The 17,923-nt window shown below is 37.8% G+C and overlaps 1 protein-coding gene and 1 long non-coding RNA gene across 3 annotated transcripts in view; one reads left to right on the top strand and one right to left on the bottom strand.

The window, feature by feature from the left end:
- LOC144235361 (uncharacterized) overlaps positions 1-17,923 on the top strand; it is a 455,442-nt gene that overhangs the window by 156,140 nt on the left and 281,379 nt on the right. The gene's annotated exons all lie outside the window — the stretch shown is intronic.
- CCDC192 (coiled-coil domain containing 192) overlaps positions 1-17,923 on the bottom strand; it is a 200,707-nt gene that overhangs the window by 20,056 nt on the left and 162,728 nt on the right.

Here is a 17,923-nt window from a genome sequence, read left to right as displayed (position 1 = left end):
AGTTCTTCTATTATTCATAAGAAGTTTGTGTCAACAGTCTTTTAATTGTCTCAATTGCAAGACAAAGAATTGCAAATATTCTCTAACACCAGATATACTCCATGATGAAATCAAGCATCTTGAGAAGTATTAAGTAATTTTACATGTAATATATCCACCTTAGTTTCCTATAGAGTTAACAGGAATGTGAGTAGAATGGTGTATAAGAATTGTGTTCCCTTTTTGGAACATAACATGATGGTCAAAGTATTTACAGAAAGGAGCAATCTGTCTTCAAACTAGGGCCCTTCCAATGAATTTGCTGTGTAAGCTTGTCAAAATAACTCTCATCTGTAAATAGGACTATTGGTACATCAATATAGTACCTCATAAAACTGTAAGAGAATTACGTGGGTTAATTAATGCTAAGCTGTTAGGATAGTGCCTGGCACATAATAGTTGCTAAAGAAATGTTAACTGTACTATTAGTATTGTGTACCTACAATTTCAAAGCACATTCCCTGAATCAAAGTATCTTTGATTATTATTATCTTCCTATAAATTAGCTGATGTTTCCCTTTACTAGAACAGTCCAATAGAAGTTTCCATTTGTAAATGTTCACAGTTCCATAGCTCTATTTCCAAAATATTAAAAACTCTGGAAAAAGAAAGTTTTTCATAGCTCATCTGGTAGCAGAATCTGACCTGACCTGATCTGAATTCATGTGGCAGCAAAATCTGATCTGAGCTGATGGAAAGCTATTTATAGTATTTAGATAACCCATTCAGGGTAAATATTGTATGAATATATTTGATGATGGAATATTGTCCCTATTGGGATTACCTTTCAAATTTGAAAAATTCTGCCTTCTTAAACATATTTGGTCTCCCAAGTTCAGATAAGAGATTGTAGACCTATACTAGTCAGGACAGATGGTACAGAATAAATTGTCATCTGTGGCTCTGCAAGGCAAGATTTATTAAGCAAGGTTGTGAATGTCTCCAATTATAAACATCCTAAACCAATCAGCATTCCACATCCAAAAAAATGTGAAACTTATTTCCTCCATGACATTCATTATCACTAGATCAGTCTTCTCCTTGTCCTTTCTGCTATAATGTCCAAAGGGCAGTTATTTTGGTTTTGGAACATTTATTATAATAATTCTACCCCCTCCAATTGTTTAATTCTCTTCCCTATGTTCTCTAACCTCTGTCCATACTCATACAAACACACCAAAAAGTACAAGTCAAAACAAATGCAAATGTTGTCCAGTCACTATGTTGTATACCTGAAACTAATACAACATTTTATGTCAACTATACTTCATTAAAGAAAAAAACCCTCAAGTTGTTGGTGGTAGGTATATATTCTCTCAACCCTATTTTTGATTGCCTTTTCCACCTTCCTCAGTCTGGGATAAATGAAAGGTTTGAGAAGGATGGGTCTTGCTAAGCATATAAACTCCCATTTTGCCCTCCTGCAAATGTCCTATTAGTGTGAGCCATTGGTTGGAAGAGTTGTCTAGTCTTCAGGCAATTCATTTGGTTTTATCTCAGGAAGTTGACTGGAGATTTCAATCTAAAAGGCCTATTCTTGTTAATGACTCCTAAAATCTTCAGAGATGTGTAGGAGAAAATTCTTCTACATCTCCTTCCTCTGTGTCTCCCGGGGATCTGAAGTCATGTAATTTACAAGTCTCCAAAATTGACCATCTCCACATCAGATTTAAGTACAGTAACTACAGCTGGGTTTCAAAATCTTATCTCACAGTACTTATAGAAAGCAGCAGTCTAGGTGGAACTGAACCTGAAAATCTTTTTTTCCAGGGTGCTCAGGATGTGTTCTTTTACTTTTGTGGTCAGGGAGACCTCAAGATGTAGAACTACTTAGTTGCAAACAATGAAGAGGTTAATGTAGGCTTATAACATATATGAATTCAAACGAGTGAAGCCTTCAAGCCCCAGTGAGGTGAAGACCCAATCTGGAAGGAAGTATGGTAAAGTGTTATCTGCATTTGAATCCACCCCAGGACATTTACTCATTATGCGCCCTGGAGGAACTGACTTCTTTGGGCTTCATTTTCTTGGTCTGTATAATAGGCATCATAATACTACATTTACAGAATTCCCCCCTATCACAGCAGAAAATTACTCAGCTGGAATTCAAATTTAGGTCTATTTGACTCCAAAGCCACTGATCACATTCCTGCATCATGCTGTCTCTGGAAAGTTCACACATGAAGCAGAACATTTCTTCTGCTGCTGAGCACCATAGCTAGGTATTAATAGAGCATGAGAGAGCTTTTGGACAGTGTAACTTTTGCTGATAGGACAAAGAGTTTGATCAAGCCTACACCCAGAACATGACTTTAGTAAAATTCAATTTACTTTTAAATTTCAAAAACTACCTCGTCCTAAGTAACAAGGTGACAGGAGAGGCCATCTGGAGCTGGCTGTGGTTCTTTCATGGTTAGGTATAAACCAGGTTATGTGGTACCACAGAGCAAGCCTTAAGACAGTCTTCTTGGAAGCACTGTAGAACTCACGGACAACCGAACAGGAGAGAAGAAACTGGAGCAGAAATTTCAGTTGCTTATAAAAATCTAATCAGAGAGTGAAAAACCCTTTTCCTGAACAGTCCTGGGTGTACTGGATATGACAGCTCCATTGATCGCCTTATTTATTACCCAAAGGGATCTGATCAAGATAAGAGGCTGCAGCCATTATCAAGGAGACAGTTTTGTCCTGTGTTTTCTGTAAATGCCCAAGCCCTTGATTTCCTGGAATACTTCAAGTTCCACAGTCTTTTGGTATAAACTTTAAATATCACACTTAAAAGAAAAAAAAAGTATGGAGTACAACATTTTTTTTTCCTCTCCCCAAGAACTTGTTTTCATTGGTCATAATATGAAAACAGCTATACAACCTGTTGTTAGACCTTTGCAATGAAAATACACAACTTCGACTTTACAAGGAACCTACTAGAAGGGCAGCCTGAAGACACCACCTTATGTTAGTAGCATTTCCTTGCTTGATGTTTCCTACAGAAACTATTTTTTTGGTAGGATGGAGTGAGGAATGGGAGATAAGTACATATAGGGCTTAAAATAACTGGGTAAAGTGCTTAAAATGAGGCAAAAATAGGGAATTATGGTATCAATACTCCCTCTTTTTCACTTTTACCTTATGTGGTCATCCTCTCTGTGGGCCTGGAAGACAAAATTCTTTCTCTATATGAATATCTATCCATCAATAAATGTAAATCATGGAGCTTTCTAATTTGTGCTGAGAGGAATACCATATATGTATGCATTTTTAGCTTCCCATGATCAGTGTATGGGAGAAGGTGTAGGAAACGTCCATTTTGATTACAAGTAAGTGGCAGTACCTCTGGAATCATGAGGACTTTAAATAAGCAAGCAGTATAAATAAGCAGCAGGCTTATTGTCCAGTTTTTCTTCAGCCATCAGAACACAGTTGAGGATCTTTAGTATTTGAGTATCTATACCCATGTCCCCTCCTGTGGCATGTAAGCTCCTTGGGGATAGAGCGTCACCTGGCTTCCAATCTCCAGGGCTCACGCACTTACATGGCCATACTGGTGTGTCACAAATGTTTGTTGATGTCTTCACAGTATTGTAGAGCTCAACGTATGCCTTGTGAAATTTAAGAAAGCGATCTCTATTCTAGGATTTGATGATGGGACTAGTAGTAAAGGGGCATTGTTCTGAGCTATTTTGTGTCCTTGATGGATGATGGGCTATATTATAGTTTGAAGGTCACGTTTTGCAAAGAAGTAAATATCTCAGCTGACTCCTATAAGTCATTCAGAGCAAGTTTGTTTACGTCCAATAAAATTACACAATGCATGAAGCTACAGGAAACTCATATTCTGTCTTCATTTTCCAGCTAAATTAGGATCTAGGAAAGGAAATAGGCTTCTCTCTCACAGCCTACCACTTTTAAACAACCTCAAAAGCTTATTCCCCATGGGTTATACTTTGGCAGAACACTGCTGTTAGCCTGTATATGGGGTCATGTGAAATACTGTGATCTGGTCCACTGTTTACTACTGGATACTACCTTTCTTATGGCTCCTTCATGGGAAAAAAAAAAAAAAAACCCCATGTTCACTGCAATGGGGAAACAATGGGAATGGTAGGGGGAATGGTGCTACATACAACTATTTAAACTCCTGTGTATTTATTCAGTTCTGAACGATTACTAGTTCAATGCTGGGAGTTTACTGTTGTCTAGATTTCCCTATTATACATCTAATCATTTCAAAGCACAAATGGAAGTTTCCTTTTATATTGCATCATTCTATCCCACTCACTGGCAATACAGATGGATATACTAACCAGCAAATCTGAGAAAGGTACAGCATTGCTTCATTTGAACATGGCTTCTTTGTAATTACTTGGGAAGCCAGTATCACATGCTGGTAACCCACTCCTATCTTCTGAGCTTTTGAATTTTCTATTACGTGAGGATACCGAAGGCTTCTAGGGACCCAGTACATAAGTATCATAAGTTTAAAGAGAAATAGAGAATTTTACGGTGTATCACCTTGAGAGCCATAAAGGCCTATGTCATTTTGCAGATGGACAAGCAAGACAGGAAAGGTCTAGCCTCTAGCTTCAGGGAGAAGATGCAGAACTGAAATCACCTTGAGGCTCTGGAGATTCAAGGAGGTCAACTTGTCTTTGTAGCACATTCGGATTGTCTCCATCATCTTAGCATCACTCCCTCTGTGTGATCTGTTTGACATGTCTCTTTCACACAGGTGTTTGACTTGGCAGACATAGCGGAAGTAAGGAAACTGTGCCAAAATTAAAATGAGCACATTTTGAAAAGTACTGAAATTTGATCCTTGTACAGATGCTTTTTAATAGGAGAGCTAATATAAAACATCTCAGAGGTTACTTGAGATTCTAGTCTTCCTTAAGAAATGAAATAATATTTATAAGTCATTTTATCAAGGCTTGAACTTTTCTATTTCTCTATCTTGACCAGATAGACGAAAGAAACCATTTATCAGTAAAATTTAGTGTATCATCATCTTTTCACTTTGTGACTAAAAGTTCAAAACAAAACAGCCTCTCTTTATTAGAAGGCACCCTGAGGCCTTCTGGTGTCAGAAAATACAAGTGCTGCATCAAGTTCTTTCTTTAAGCAACCATATGATGATGGACAAATTCTTAAACTTTACAGCATATATAGCTGTTGAGATTGGACCCATCAGATAGTAATGGCATAGAAGACTACAAAGAAGGCCGAAAACCAAAAAGTTGCAAGCAGGTTCAAATTGAAAAAACATTTCTTAAATGCAACCCATCTTGAAGAACATATTTATCCATGCCTAATGTGGTAATCCTCAAAATTTAATTGATTTCTTGTTTTTTTGTTCATCTCCTATTGTCACTTGGAAGCCAGGGGAAAATAATGAACATGAACTTGCCTACTCAGGGTTATTATGGTTGAAAATAGTCGCCTCTCTGTTCCTACAGGACTTCAGTCAGTCCCGGGGCCTTCTCTCCATTTTCTCTCATACTTTGCCATAGTAAACACCAGACTGCTGAGGTTTGACAGAAAGGTGCCTGATATTTGTACTGTCCTGCTGTGAGGTCATCATTGTCCCCGAGCTCTCTTATGTCCTTTGCTGATTGCTGTTTGTTGAGCTGATTTCAGCTGCTTTTCAAATGTTGCAGTGGAACTGGTCATTGAAGACCCTGGTTTCTTCTCTTGGTCTCAAACCTGTCTCCTTGTGCCAACCCTGGTTCTCTCAGAGTTTTAGCTCTTTTGCCCCTCAGTCCTCACCCCAGATGGGGCATAAGAGAATGCCTATATTTCTTGGACTAATATCTAAGACATGGAGAATCAAAGATGCTTCTACTTCTGGCAAGTCAGCAAGGGATATCTTGGAGGGCAGACTCCACAGGCTATGTAGTAAAGCATTGGATTTGCCTCAGTCCCATGGAGCGTTTATATTACTGCCCATTGCTTTCTCCCAGGGGTTTGACCTTGTGTCTGTCTTCACACATCCTTCTCTCTCTTATCTCGTTGGCTCTTCCTTGTTGGGACAGTAAAGTAAGAATTTTCTTTATGCCACATAACCTAATGTCCTTTCCTTTTCTTTTGTGCAATCTTGAGCCAATTCTCTAAGCTTGTGTTCTAAATATATGATCTAGGATGAAAAATAATAGATTTCCACTCTTGGTAAAAAAATGATTGAATATTCCATTCTTAATGATAAAAAATGATTTAATGTTAGAAGTCCCAACCTATGAAAAAATAGGATATTGAGAAACTGATAAAAATACTCTTCATCTTCAAAGCCTGATTTTCAAAACTACTATCTTCTTATGGAGCCTTAAAAACCTTAGTTTGGGAGCCCCTGGATAACTCAGTTAAGTGTCTGACTTCAGCTCAGGTCATGATTGGAAGTTCGAGATCATGAGTTCGAGCCCTGTGTCAGGCTCTGTGCTGACAGCTTGGAGCCTAGATCCTTCTTTGGACTCTATGTCTCCTATTCTCTCTGCCCCTTCCCTGCTCGTGCTCTGTTTCTTTCTCTCAAAAATAAATAAACACTTTTAAAAAAAATCGGTTTGAAAGCCAAAGTTAAACAATTATTCTTTGTACTATACAGTTGCCACTGCCTATTCTGAGGAATAATTCTCAGTCTCAAGGTCTACACTTAATGGCAAAAGGAAATTCGAGGAGAAATAAAAATAAATTATTAAAACTAGAACTTACATCAGGGTATTTCAAAACACTTTTCTACTACTACAAAAATTCAAAGTAGAAACCAGGATAACAGCTCTAACTTTTCCTTGAACAGGTGATATGATAGCCCTAATGTACTTAAATTTTATCAGGGAGTAGTGATATTAACATTTACTTGTGATCTACTTGAAGTTTTTATTTTTGTTTTGGGAAAGTGAAAGATGAGACAAGAATGACTTATAATGTTATTTTATGAGTAATACTCCTTTATACTTCTGTAAAAATCCAGATTTAGAAAACTTCTTCTTGTAAACTTTATTTCATTTAGTTGTTAATAGAAATCCTTAGGCCTTCAAGTTCCTAAGGGAAAACCTGACCTGGCCCAAATCAAAGAGCTCTCAAATTACATCACCAGGGGAAATGATTTGGCTTAGAGTATTAGTATGTTTTAAGTATTTCCCTCTATAAAATAATCTGTTCTGAGAAAGAACCATAAAGTTTGCTGTCCTAGGGATGAATAAGCAGTGAGATATGTATAGTCAGTGTGCGTGTAAGACAAGTCATCAGATGGCGTGACTCTTCTTCAGAAGAGCAAAATGATGGCATTAAGCCACCCTGAATTGTGAGCTTATTCTTAGAAAGCACCAACACTGAGTAAACCAGAAGTACCTATATTCCCTCCCAGATATACTTCCTGTTTATAACAATCTGATTGTGATGTCTGCAAAGTTTATACACTGTTGCTCTTGTGCCTAGAAGGGCAGAATGCTGTGGGCTATGACCTAAATATGCAGATTCTAGCTTCATATTAACTCAACTGGTCAAACAAAGAAGGATAAGGATTATTATAGGTTTCCTGGGCTGTGCTATTTAGAGAAGAGTCACCACAATACCAAAGATTTTTGGTGACTTACTTTTTTCATATTTTGCCGCTAGTAATATATTTAATAGAAAGTCAAAACCTCTTGAAGTAAAATTGAGGTTAAAGATTTAATTCTTTGAGATAGCAAATTAAGATAGAGCCAATTTAAAGTAAAAATTTGAAATAATTGAAAAAATGTTTTCAACGTAAATTACCTGAGATAAATTTATAACCTATATCTAAGGGCTTAGGATAGATGAAACACTTTGTTCTAAAAGAGAGTATTTGAAAAAAAATTTGCCCCTATATAAATGAATTATTTATTTGTCTTGTTTTAGAAGATTAAAATGCTGACTTGTGGGTTAGTTCAACATTGTTCATTGGTATTATTCCTCTCGTAAGCAGCAAGTCAAACATTATTAAATTCAAAAAAAGAATGGAACAGACATGCACCCTCACACACACACACACACGCACACACACACACGCACGCACACACACACACACAAAGTCAGTTTTTCCAAAACCACAAGGAGATAACATTTCATACCCATTAGGATGACTACTATGAAACAAAGAAAAAATACCCCCCAAAATACCAGAAAATACCAAATGTTGGCAAGGATATGGAGAAATTGAACGCTTGCACATTGTTGGTGGGAATGTAAGATGGAACAACATCTGCAGAAAACCGTATGGCAATTCCTCAACAAACAAAAAATAAAACTACCGTATGATCCAGCAATTGTGATTTTGGATACATACCCCCAGAATTGAGAGGGAACACCCAACAGATATTTGTACACCAATGGTCAAGCAGCATTATTCATAATAGCCAAAACATGGAAACAAGCCCAATGTTTACTGACAGATGAATGACTAAACAAATGTGGTAGATGCATATATTAGAATATTACTCAGCCTTGAAAAGGAAATTTTGACACCTGCTCCAAAATGGATGAGTTTTGAAGACACTGTGCTTAAAGAAAGTAGCCAGTCACAAGAGGACAGATAGTGAATGATCCCATTTATAGGAGGTGTCTAAAATAGTTTTACAGAGACAGAAAATGGAATAGTGGTTACTGAGGACTGGGGGAGAGGAGTGAGCAATTAGTGGGCACAGAGTTTCTGTCTGGGATAAGGGAAAAGTTCTGGAGCTGGATGGTGGTAATGATGTCACAACGCAATGCGAATGTATTGTAATGCCACCAAATTATACATGTGAAAATGGTTAAGACGGTGAATATTATATTGCGTTTTTTTACAAGTAAAAAGATGTGACTTTTGATCATATAAATCTAGCTTACTCTTAACAACATAACTACTTTCTGACTGCAATCAGATTTGCCTTGAGGTACAATCTCTGTATTGGTTGCTGACATAAATTACCCGATAGTCCTCAGTTTTGTCTTCCATCAAGTGAAGGAGAGGAATTGGGTAATCTCTCTCTAGCTCTTCTTAAGCTTTCATTATCACCCTGGATGATTAAATGGAAAATATTAAGCTATTGCTGTATTTAAACTCAACTATATTTTGGGTTTACTTTTTTTTTTTTTTTTTTTTGCATTCTGGTTCTCTTAAGAAAGCATTTCAGATTGACAGTTTACTTTTTCTTGTCAATTAAGACCTTTTGATGGCCATAAGCATGCAGTTTTCCTGAAATTAATTAATGTCTTTGTGCATATCTTTTTTTTAATTTTTGAAGTATTTTTTAAATTTCTTATTCGAGAGAAACTGTGTGAGGGGGGAGAAGTTCAGAGCAAGGGAGGGAGAGTGTGTGTGTCTGTGTGTCTGTGTGTGTGTGTGAGAGAGAGAGAAAATATCTTAAGCAGCCTCCATGATCAGAGCTCTCCAATGCAGAGCTCAATCCCACAACCCAAGCCAGAATCAAGAGCTGGATGCCCAACTGACTGATCCACCCAGGTGCACCTTGGCAAATGTCTTAAATGTAAAATGTTGACTGAATGAAAGCAATTTTCATCACATAAATACAAATCTCCATCATATAAACTTACCATGAAAACACAGAATGTCCATTATCATTACCAGCCAATGACAGAGAAATGAGAATATTATTTCTCACTTAACAAAATTCAAAACTCCTTTTAATTTTCTAAAAAAATTATATTGTTATACATACATTCTTGTATGATGAAAACAGCACAAATAAGAGGAATATTTTCCCATGTGCTATATAAAATTATATACCTCCCATATAGGATATACAGAGAAATTGAAGCATAAATGATACAGTTTATTAGGTTAATAAGAAAGAGGGAATTAGGAAATGGTTTCCATGTTAAACTTTTTAGGTTGGATCCTCTGTCTCCTGAAATAGCATTATTCTAAGTAACTATACCAGTCAAGATAGTCTTGATTAGTCTACAGAAACAAACCAGAAAATGTCCATAGCTTAAAATACAAAAATTTATTTTTCAGTCATGCAAAATCATTTGTAAATGTAGTGGTTCTCCAGGCAGCTCCTTTGCAGCAAAATCTGAGGCATCTGGGCAGATGTTTGCATCTTGGGGCACCACCATTGGAACAAGAGCCTTCCAATTTTCCCGGGGAAGAGAACTTAATTGCTGGACAGGGGAAGAGCAGGGACATTTCATTGTCTCAGCCTGAGACGTGATATTACTTAAAATCACATGATCCTACTTGACTGCACGGAGCCTGGGAAAGGTGGGTGACATGTGTGCATTCAGTGAGCATTAAATGTCTCTCCTAAAATGAGGTCTTCAGTCTGAGCTCTTCCAAGTGGTGTGAACTGACCGTGTCTTGAGAATTTAGGTCACAGGAGGTGTGAAAGTGCCAGAAGCGTTGCTGTGTTAGTTTCTGTTACTGCCTAACACATTGTCTTAAACAGCACAAGTTTGCTGTCATAACAGTTCAGAGGTCAGAAGGTCTCACTGAGCTCAAATCACGGTGGTGGCAGGGTTGTGTTCCTTCTGGAAGCTATAGAAGAGAATCTGCTTCTTGCCTTTTCCATTTAACAGAGGCTGTCCACATGCCTTGGCTCCTGATTGCCCTTCTCTGTCTTCACTGATAGTCATATTACATCTCTCTGACCCTTCTTCATGATCACGTTTGCCTCTGACCAGAGCCAGGCAAGGTTCTGTGTTTTCAAGGAGTCCTGTACTTACAGCCCACCTGGATAATCTAGTATAGTTTCCTCATCTCAAACCCGTTAATATTAATCACATCTGCAAAATGCCTCTTGCCATGCAATGTAACATATTCACAAGACCCAGCGTTTAGGATTAGAATCTATCACAGCCACTTTTTGTCATGATGAAATTCACTCATTTGAATTTAATGTTAATAACTTGTTGCCATCTTAGAACAAAACAGTTTTCAATCGAAGTTTCCATTTCTCTGAATTTTATTTCTTTTTTAACAACCACTGCTTTCAATATGATCCTGTAAGATAGGACTTGAGACCAAGTTTTTATCATGTCTGTTTGCGCTGTCCGGCTATTGTTTGTTTGTCTGTTCCTGTTAGTGCTACTATTATTAGGAAAACCATTTCAACTTTATTTGGATAATTTCCCATTTTCTGCTCTCAGGCTGTATACCTTGGGTGCAGCTGACCTTGCTAAAGGCTTCACTGGTGCCCACATAAACCAAGCATACCCATCTAAAACTGCATTCTCCAATCATAACTATTTATTCAAAAAATTCCCCCAAGAGAGTGAATTTCAGGACTTAGGTGAGACTGCTCTGAAGAAGGAGTTCTTGTCTGACTGGGGTTACGAAGCATAGATGTTGCAAATATGGAGCTGCTGGTGTCCACCTCAGCCTAGCAAGTGTGGAATGAACCCTCTGTAGAGGAAAGCAGGGTTGGAAGACAGAGACAGAATCCTGGATCCCAGTGACATTATCCAAACATCTAGGTCTAGCCACACTTGAGATTTTTATTACCAAAATCTATGCTTGCTCTTTTTTGTTTAAACAAGTTTAATTTGCATTCCTGACACTGAGAACCACCCGTGTTTTGACTTACGAGGCAATAAAGTTGAACAGAGTTAGTCAAATTAAAGTCACATGCTCTAGAACAACTTCAGGTAAGTAACAATTTTGATTCACACACTTAAGTTTTATCCTATTTATCTTTATTTATTTAAGTAATTTTATACCCCATGTGAGGCTTGAACTCATGACCTTGAGATCAAGAGTTCAATGCTTTTCTGACTGAGCCCATCAGGTGCCCATTGATTCACACACTTAAAATAATCACTGAAGGACTAGGGTACTTCATAGGCTCTGCCTGCCCAGAATAACTGGTGTCATCATTTATACTTCTCTCTGCGATACCACATAAGCCCAGAATATTGTTGATAGTTCTGGCAGGCAGCAATCCATGTGGGTATTTACTTAGCACTTAATAGTCACACAGGGTGTTGAATGCTCTGTAGATAACCAGTCCAACAACAGATGCATCACTTGCCTTTTACTGCCCAGTATGATATATGTTCCACAAAGGCCTAGAGATATGTGATATGGGGTAATGATCAAGTAAGAAATGCTTATGAAAGTCATTTGAAGAGCATTTAATAAACTGATGAAATTTTTTTCTCTTTTTTTTTTTCTTAGAGAGCATGTTGTCAATGTCAGGATTCAGCTTTAAGAATGGAAAAACTGTTATAGCTCCCTGCTGTTGCTAGATAAAAGAAAGATTCATATTTCTCAACAATTATTCTCTTGTATATACAATTTATTCACCATATTTGGGATCCCCATAGTACTAAAGTTTAAAAGGTCTTATTAAAGGGGCACTTGGGTGGCTCACTTGATTAACTGTCCAACTTTGGCTCGGGTCATGATCTCACAGTTTGTGCATTTGAGTCCCGCATCAGGCTCTGTGCTGACAGCTCAGAGCCTGGAGCCTGCTTCAGATTCTATGTCTCCGTCTCTCTCTGCCCCTCCACAACTTGAGTTCAGTCTGTCTGTCTCTCTCTCTCTCAAAAAAAATTTTAAAAAGCTATAAAGATTTTATTAAAATAGAATATAGAGTATTTTAATTACAAAACTACGTATGTATGTAAGTATATTTATTTAGAAAGAAGTAATATGAAAAAATAATTTGGGACAATAAGATTATGGGTTATTTTTACCTTTAAAATTTGGTTAATATTATTAATGAAATAGTTGTTAGGTACTGTATTTTTGGTACAGGTAAGAATAAGCAGCTTACCTGTAAGAATGCTTATCTAAATATGCTCTGATTGTGTGGGTATATGTAATAGTTTCATGAGTCATTGATTTAAAGTGGACAATCATTAATTTTCAAGCAGTGTTGCCTTTCTCTTTCTCTTATGACATTTTCCCCTGACCTCTGTTTCCCAAGGGTCAGAATTACCATGGTCTTGGGAAAGTGTCCTAAAGTTGCCTCTTAAATTCCCTAATGAATTCTCTCAACAGTTGTAGAAGTGACATACAGTTTGTATTGATGCCCTTGTTCAGCCATCAAACAAGGATAAGGCTCTGGGAGTCAGTTCTTGACAGCATCCTGACAGCAGTTTGGGGCAGAGAGAAGGGCCATAAGGTTTCCCCAAGTCCAAAGAGGCTAAGTGTAGCCATCTGCTGTATTAGAGTCACTACATTTCTAACTTCTTTTTTTTTTTTTTCCTGAACTGAAGTGAATTAGGCTGAAGCGGTTTCCAGAAACATCTTTAGCAAGTCTGATTTATCACAGGCTGCTAGTTGCCTCTCATCACAGAGCTAGGAAGGCTTTCAACCATGGGTTGAAAATATAAACTCCTGTATGGGCCAGTTAGGTAAATATGAGTGAGTGAAGGGGGCCAGTGAAGATTGTAGTAAATTCTGGAACACAGATCCTATAGAAAGGGGGCTATACAGCCATTGCTCACTGTGCATGAAGAGACACCCACTATTTAGTTAAGACCTGAGCCACATGGCAATGGCAGCTTTTATACAGTACTGCTTTAACAAAAAGTGATTTAAAAGAAACCCAGGTAAATCAAAGCATTTGTTCTGTCTCCCTTACTTGGTAACTAAATCTGTCAGAATTCAAGGAATTATGTCCATGAGATCATGGCTCAGGATCCTGATTAGTTTATCTGAGTCATAGGTGCATTTGTAAGACTGTTTTTTAATATTTAATGTGCTTTTCTCTTTTGTCTTCCTGAATCCAAAATCCTTTGTACTCATCCACTCTATGTATTTATTTGCCTGAGGAGAAATTGGAATTTATTACAAAGAAAATGCCAACAGACTATATATACTCAGCTTTTGATCTTCAAACTAGGGTTATGAACAAGCCATGTGCAGCTGACCATATTTGCCAAAGATAGTCACATTAGTATGTCCCATCCATATTCTCTTCTGAAACGTAAGCTGGCTACCTCTCCTTCACCACCTCCTCCCCGTCAAGTAGAATCTAACTTTCCTGCCCTTAAAACTGGACTGGCCTTAGTGCCTCTTTTGTAACTAGTAGAATAAACATAATTCCACTTGACCTGTAACTCTGATTTCAAGATTAGTTGAAATAAACAGCACTGCTTTCCTCTAAGAAAAGGAAGTGGTATGGATGTTTCCATATGTTTTTCCCCAAGAACTCTTACAACACTGTTGTAGTTTTAGAGCAATGAGGAACCTGAAACACTGGCCAAAATATGAAGATGAGCACAGCTGGGGTTCAGATCCCTGTTTTTCATTTTCTTTTTTCTTTTTTTTTTTATATTTTTATTTATTTCTAGGAGAGAGAGAGAGAGACAGCGTGGGCAGGGGAGGGTCAGAGAGAGAGGGAGACACAGACTCTGAAATAGGCTCCAGGCTCTGAGCTGGCAGTCAGCACAGAGCCCAACGCGGGGCTCGAACCCACGAACCACGAGATCATGACCTAAGCGAAAGTCGGACGCTTAACTGACTAAGCCACCCAGGCTCCCCTGTTTTTCATTTTCTGTTCTTTTTCCTGAGAATTCGATATTTCAGGCAAATGTTACAAAGTCTCTGACAAATAATGGATAAACTTTCACTTTTATTGAACACCTGTGAATGCAGGTGCTTTTTGGATCTGGCTGGACAGTTTTCTCTGTGGATCTGAAGCCACTACTTGAGTATTAGTGGAAACATGAACTTGAGGATAACCATTAAGGAGACATGCCATACCATACAGAATTTAGAGCCTGTGCCCCCTTGTTACACCCATTGCCGTCCCTTTGGATTGCACACACATCCATGGGATTCAGGTAAATAATCAAAGGTAAACATTCAGGTTATCTTGAGAACTTATAATTTTGAAAACACTGCAAATAGTGAGTCTGCTCCTATAAGACGATGACCAGGCCTGAGTCTTCAAACTGGGCTATCGCAAGCCCACAAACGAGACTTGAATCTGCAGATTATCTGCTAGGTGATTGGGTTTCAATGGATGGTAGGTGAAGTCCCTTTTTTCTCATTGATCCTTTTTCTTAAAATTTTTTTGGGGGGGTGGGAGGATATGTATGACAACCTTTCATATTTATGGCTGGCATTTGAGAAGCTGTGTATATGCCTTGTAAGTTCAGAAGCAGGACTTATGCTTGTTGACATTGAAGCTTTATGACTAAGCCAGCCCTTTCTTGTTCCAGATACTCTCTGCAAACATTTCATTTTCTACAAACATTGTGCAAGCTGATGGAGGCCCAGTTAGCAGCCTCAGAGCAGTGCCTGTGTTTCTGCTTCTGAAGGTGTCTTAATTTTTCCACTGTTTGTCTTCTACATCTTTTCTCCTCAGACAAATGTCTCTTTAGAATGGATGCTTTTTAGTCCTATTTTAACCTCTGTCTTAAAGCATTTCATTTGTTTTATTGCAAAGATGTCTCCCCTACCCTACCTCCACCCTCTAAAAAATGCAGAACAGAAAAATAAAGACATAATTCTCACTTTTACTCTGGAGTTTAAAATAATCAGCATTCTATAACATTTAGAACTAAATTTCAAAACACATCTGTGACTCATCACTCATCCATAAAATTTTTGCTTTCTTCCCTCAAAAACTCTTTGACTCTAAAGTAATACTGAAAAATAAAACCAAAACGGGAGGTATCACCATCCCAGACTTTAGCCTCTACTACAAAGCTGTCATCATCAAGNGAAAAAAAGAAAAAAAAACTAAAAAAAAAACAAAAACACCTCTTTGACTCTAACAAATCCACTCTCTGGATGTTATCACCACCCTTGAATTCAGAGCAGGTGCTACTGAGAAGGCAAAACTGAGGTCAGGGACCCCTACTCCCAGAGCGAATCTGCCCTTTGTAGATATGACCCATGTGCCCAAGAGCCCCAAATCTTGTTTAGAAACCATAAATCTGCTCTAAGTACTAAATTGCCACAGATTTACCCTGGAACCTTTTAAGCCACAGTGACCTTCATCTTTCTACCTCCTTCCCTGCCTGGTCAGCTGGTAGGACAATGCTGAGGATGTAGATCTGGGAATGGGCTCCCCTTTAAGGCTCGTCCTTCTGTTTCCTGAGTATTTCATGGGGTCTAACAACCTCTCATGCTTGCTACCCTGTGTTCATGTCCATCTCCTTCCTGTCTATTCTACATGTCCCTTCTTCCCCCCCACTTCATCATTCCTGCAAAACAGGATTACTTATTGCTGCCTAAAGCACAGCATATTTTTTTTCTTTTCTTAAATTACTACACCTATAAACAAGCCCTCTATTATATAGGGAACTCGGATTCTAGTTCTAGGTTAGTTCTAGGAACTAACCCAGCTCTCTTTCTCTATTCACTAATAGTTTGGACCATATTAAGATTCTTTCAGGCCATTAAAATATTCTCTAGCATGTTTAAAGCTATCTGATTGCTAACTTCCTATGTTAATGATAAAACTGAAATTAATTAAAAAAAATTTTTTAACGTTTACTCATTTTTGAGAGAAAGAGACAGAGCATGAGTTGGGAAGGTGCCTAGAGAGAGGGAGACACAGAATCTGAAGCAGGTTCCAGGCTCTGAGCTGTCAGCACAGAGCCCGATGTGGGATTCCAATTCACAAACCATTGGAGTTGGTTTTGAGTTGATGTCAAATGAGTAACAGAGTGAGCCACCCAGGTGCCCCAATTTTTTTTAACCTTTTTACAAAATTATTTTTGTTATACTACCCAGTACCTAAAGCTTCTCCTTTGATATTAGGGAGAGGGTAAATTACTGGATAGAATCACATCGGATAATGAACTCTGAAGCATATTAACCTGTTTTAGTACATTTTTAAAGTTTATTTTGAGAGAGAGAGTGAGAGTGGACAAGTAAGGGCAGGGCAGAGAGAGAAAGAGAGGGAGAGAGAGAATCCTAAGCAGGCTCTGCATTGTCAGCACAGAGCCTGACTTGGGGCTTGATCCCAAGACCGTGGGATCATGACCTGAGCCAAAATCGAGTTGGAGGCTTAACTGACTGAGCCACCCAGGCACCACCCCCACATATTTTAGCATTATAAAAGTTACATTTGAGGTAAAACATATTAGAAGCTGAAAGACTCAAGTATTTTCACATTCTCAAATAATTTTCTAAAAGTCTGTCCCAAAGTAAAACATCTATTCTAATGCAAACTTTTTAAAGATAACAAGGGAATGAGAAAATTCTCAAAAGCCAACTCCTAGTCTGAAAACTGAGAGAAGAAAACATTATATATGCCCTTTTCTTAAAACTCTATAATTCCACATAGGCATAAGATTGGATTTCATTAAATGATATTTAAAAAATCCTCCAAGACCTTACCTCTCCTTAGAAGAGTGGCCTGATTAGATATGCTTGCTTTTACATCAAGAATTGCTCTATTGTTAGCAATTATAACCTGAGAACCTGAACTTACACATTTAGAACTACCCCACTGGGAATTCAGCTTCTGTGAAATTTTCCTTCTTCTTATCTTCTGTAATGTGGTGTTCATTCTGCAGAATTTCAGTATGGATTAACTGGAGACAGATACTATATCCCTTTTTGGCAAACTTTTCTAGGAAACTAATTTTTATTTTCTTTTTTTTTAATTTTAAGACTGAATATGGAATTTTTCTCTTTAAAATGGCTTCAAATAAGATAAGCTTATGTGGATTCTGCTAAAATATAGTGTATGAAATCTCATTCAACTAGGTGGAATCAAATGGTGGTTACATGCAAGAGAAGTACTGAATAACAGTATGTATTTTGCTTGTTTGGTGATATTAAAAGTCTGTTTAAGAGGGCTAGGAGACAAAGTATAAAACCTTTAAAGGACACACATTTTAGAGAAGAAACATAAAACAAGGTGACCTGAAGTATCAGAGCAACGTTTCAAAAACTCATGATTGACTTGGTTCAGAAAGGACCTTTTTTTTTTTTCAACTTGAGTTGAAATTTTTTCAATTC

This window comes from Crocuta crocuta, unplaced genomic scaffold, assembly GCF_008692635.1.
Source record: "Crocuta crocuta isolate KB4526 unplaced genomic scaffold, BGI_CrCroc_1.0 scaffold64, whole genome shotgun sequence".
Lineage (NCBI taxonomy): Eukaryota > Metazoa > Chordata > Mammalia > Carnivora > Hyaenidae > Crocuta > Crocuta crocuta.
This window is presented reverse-complemented; position numbering and strand designations above follow the sequence as displayed.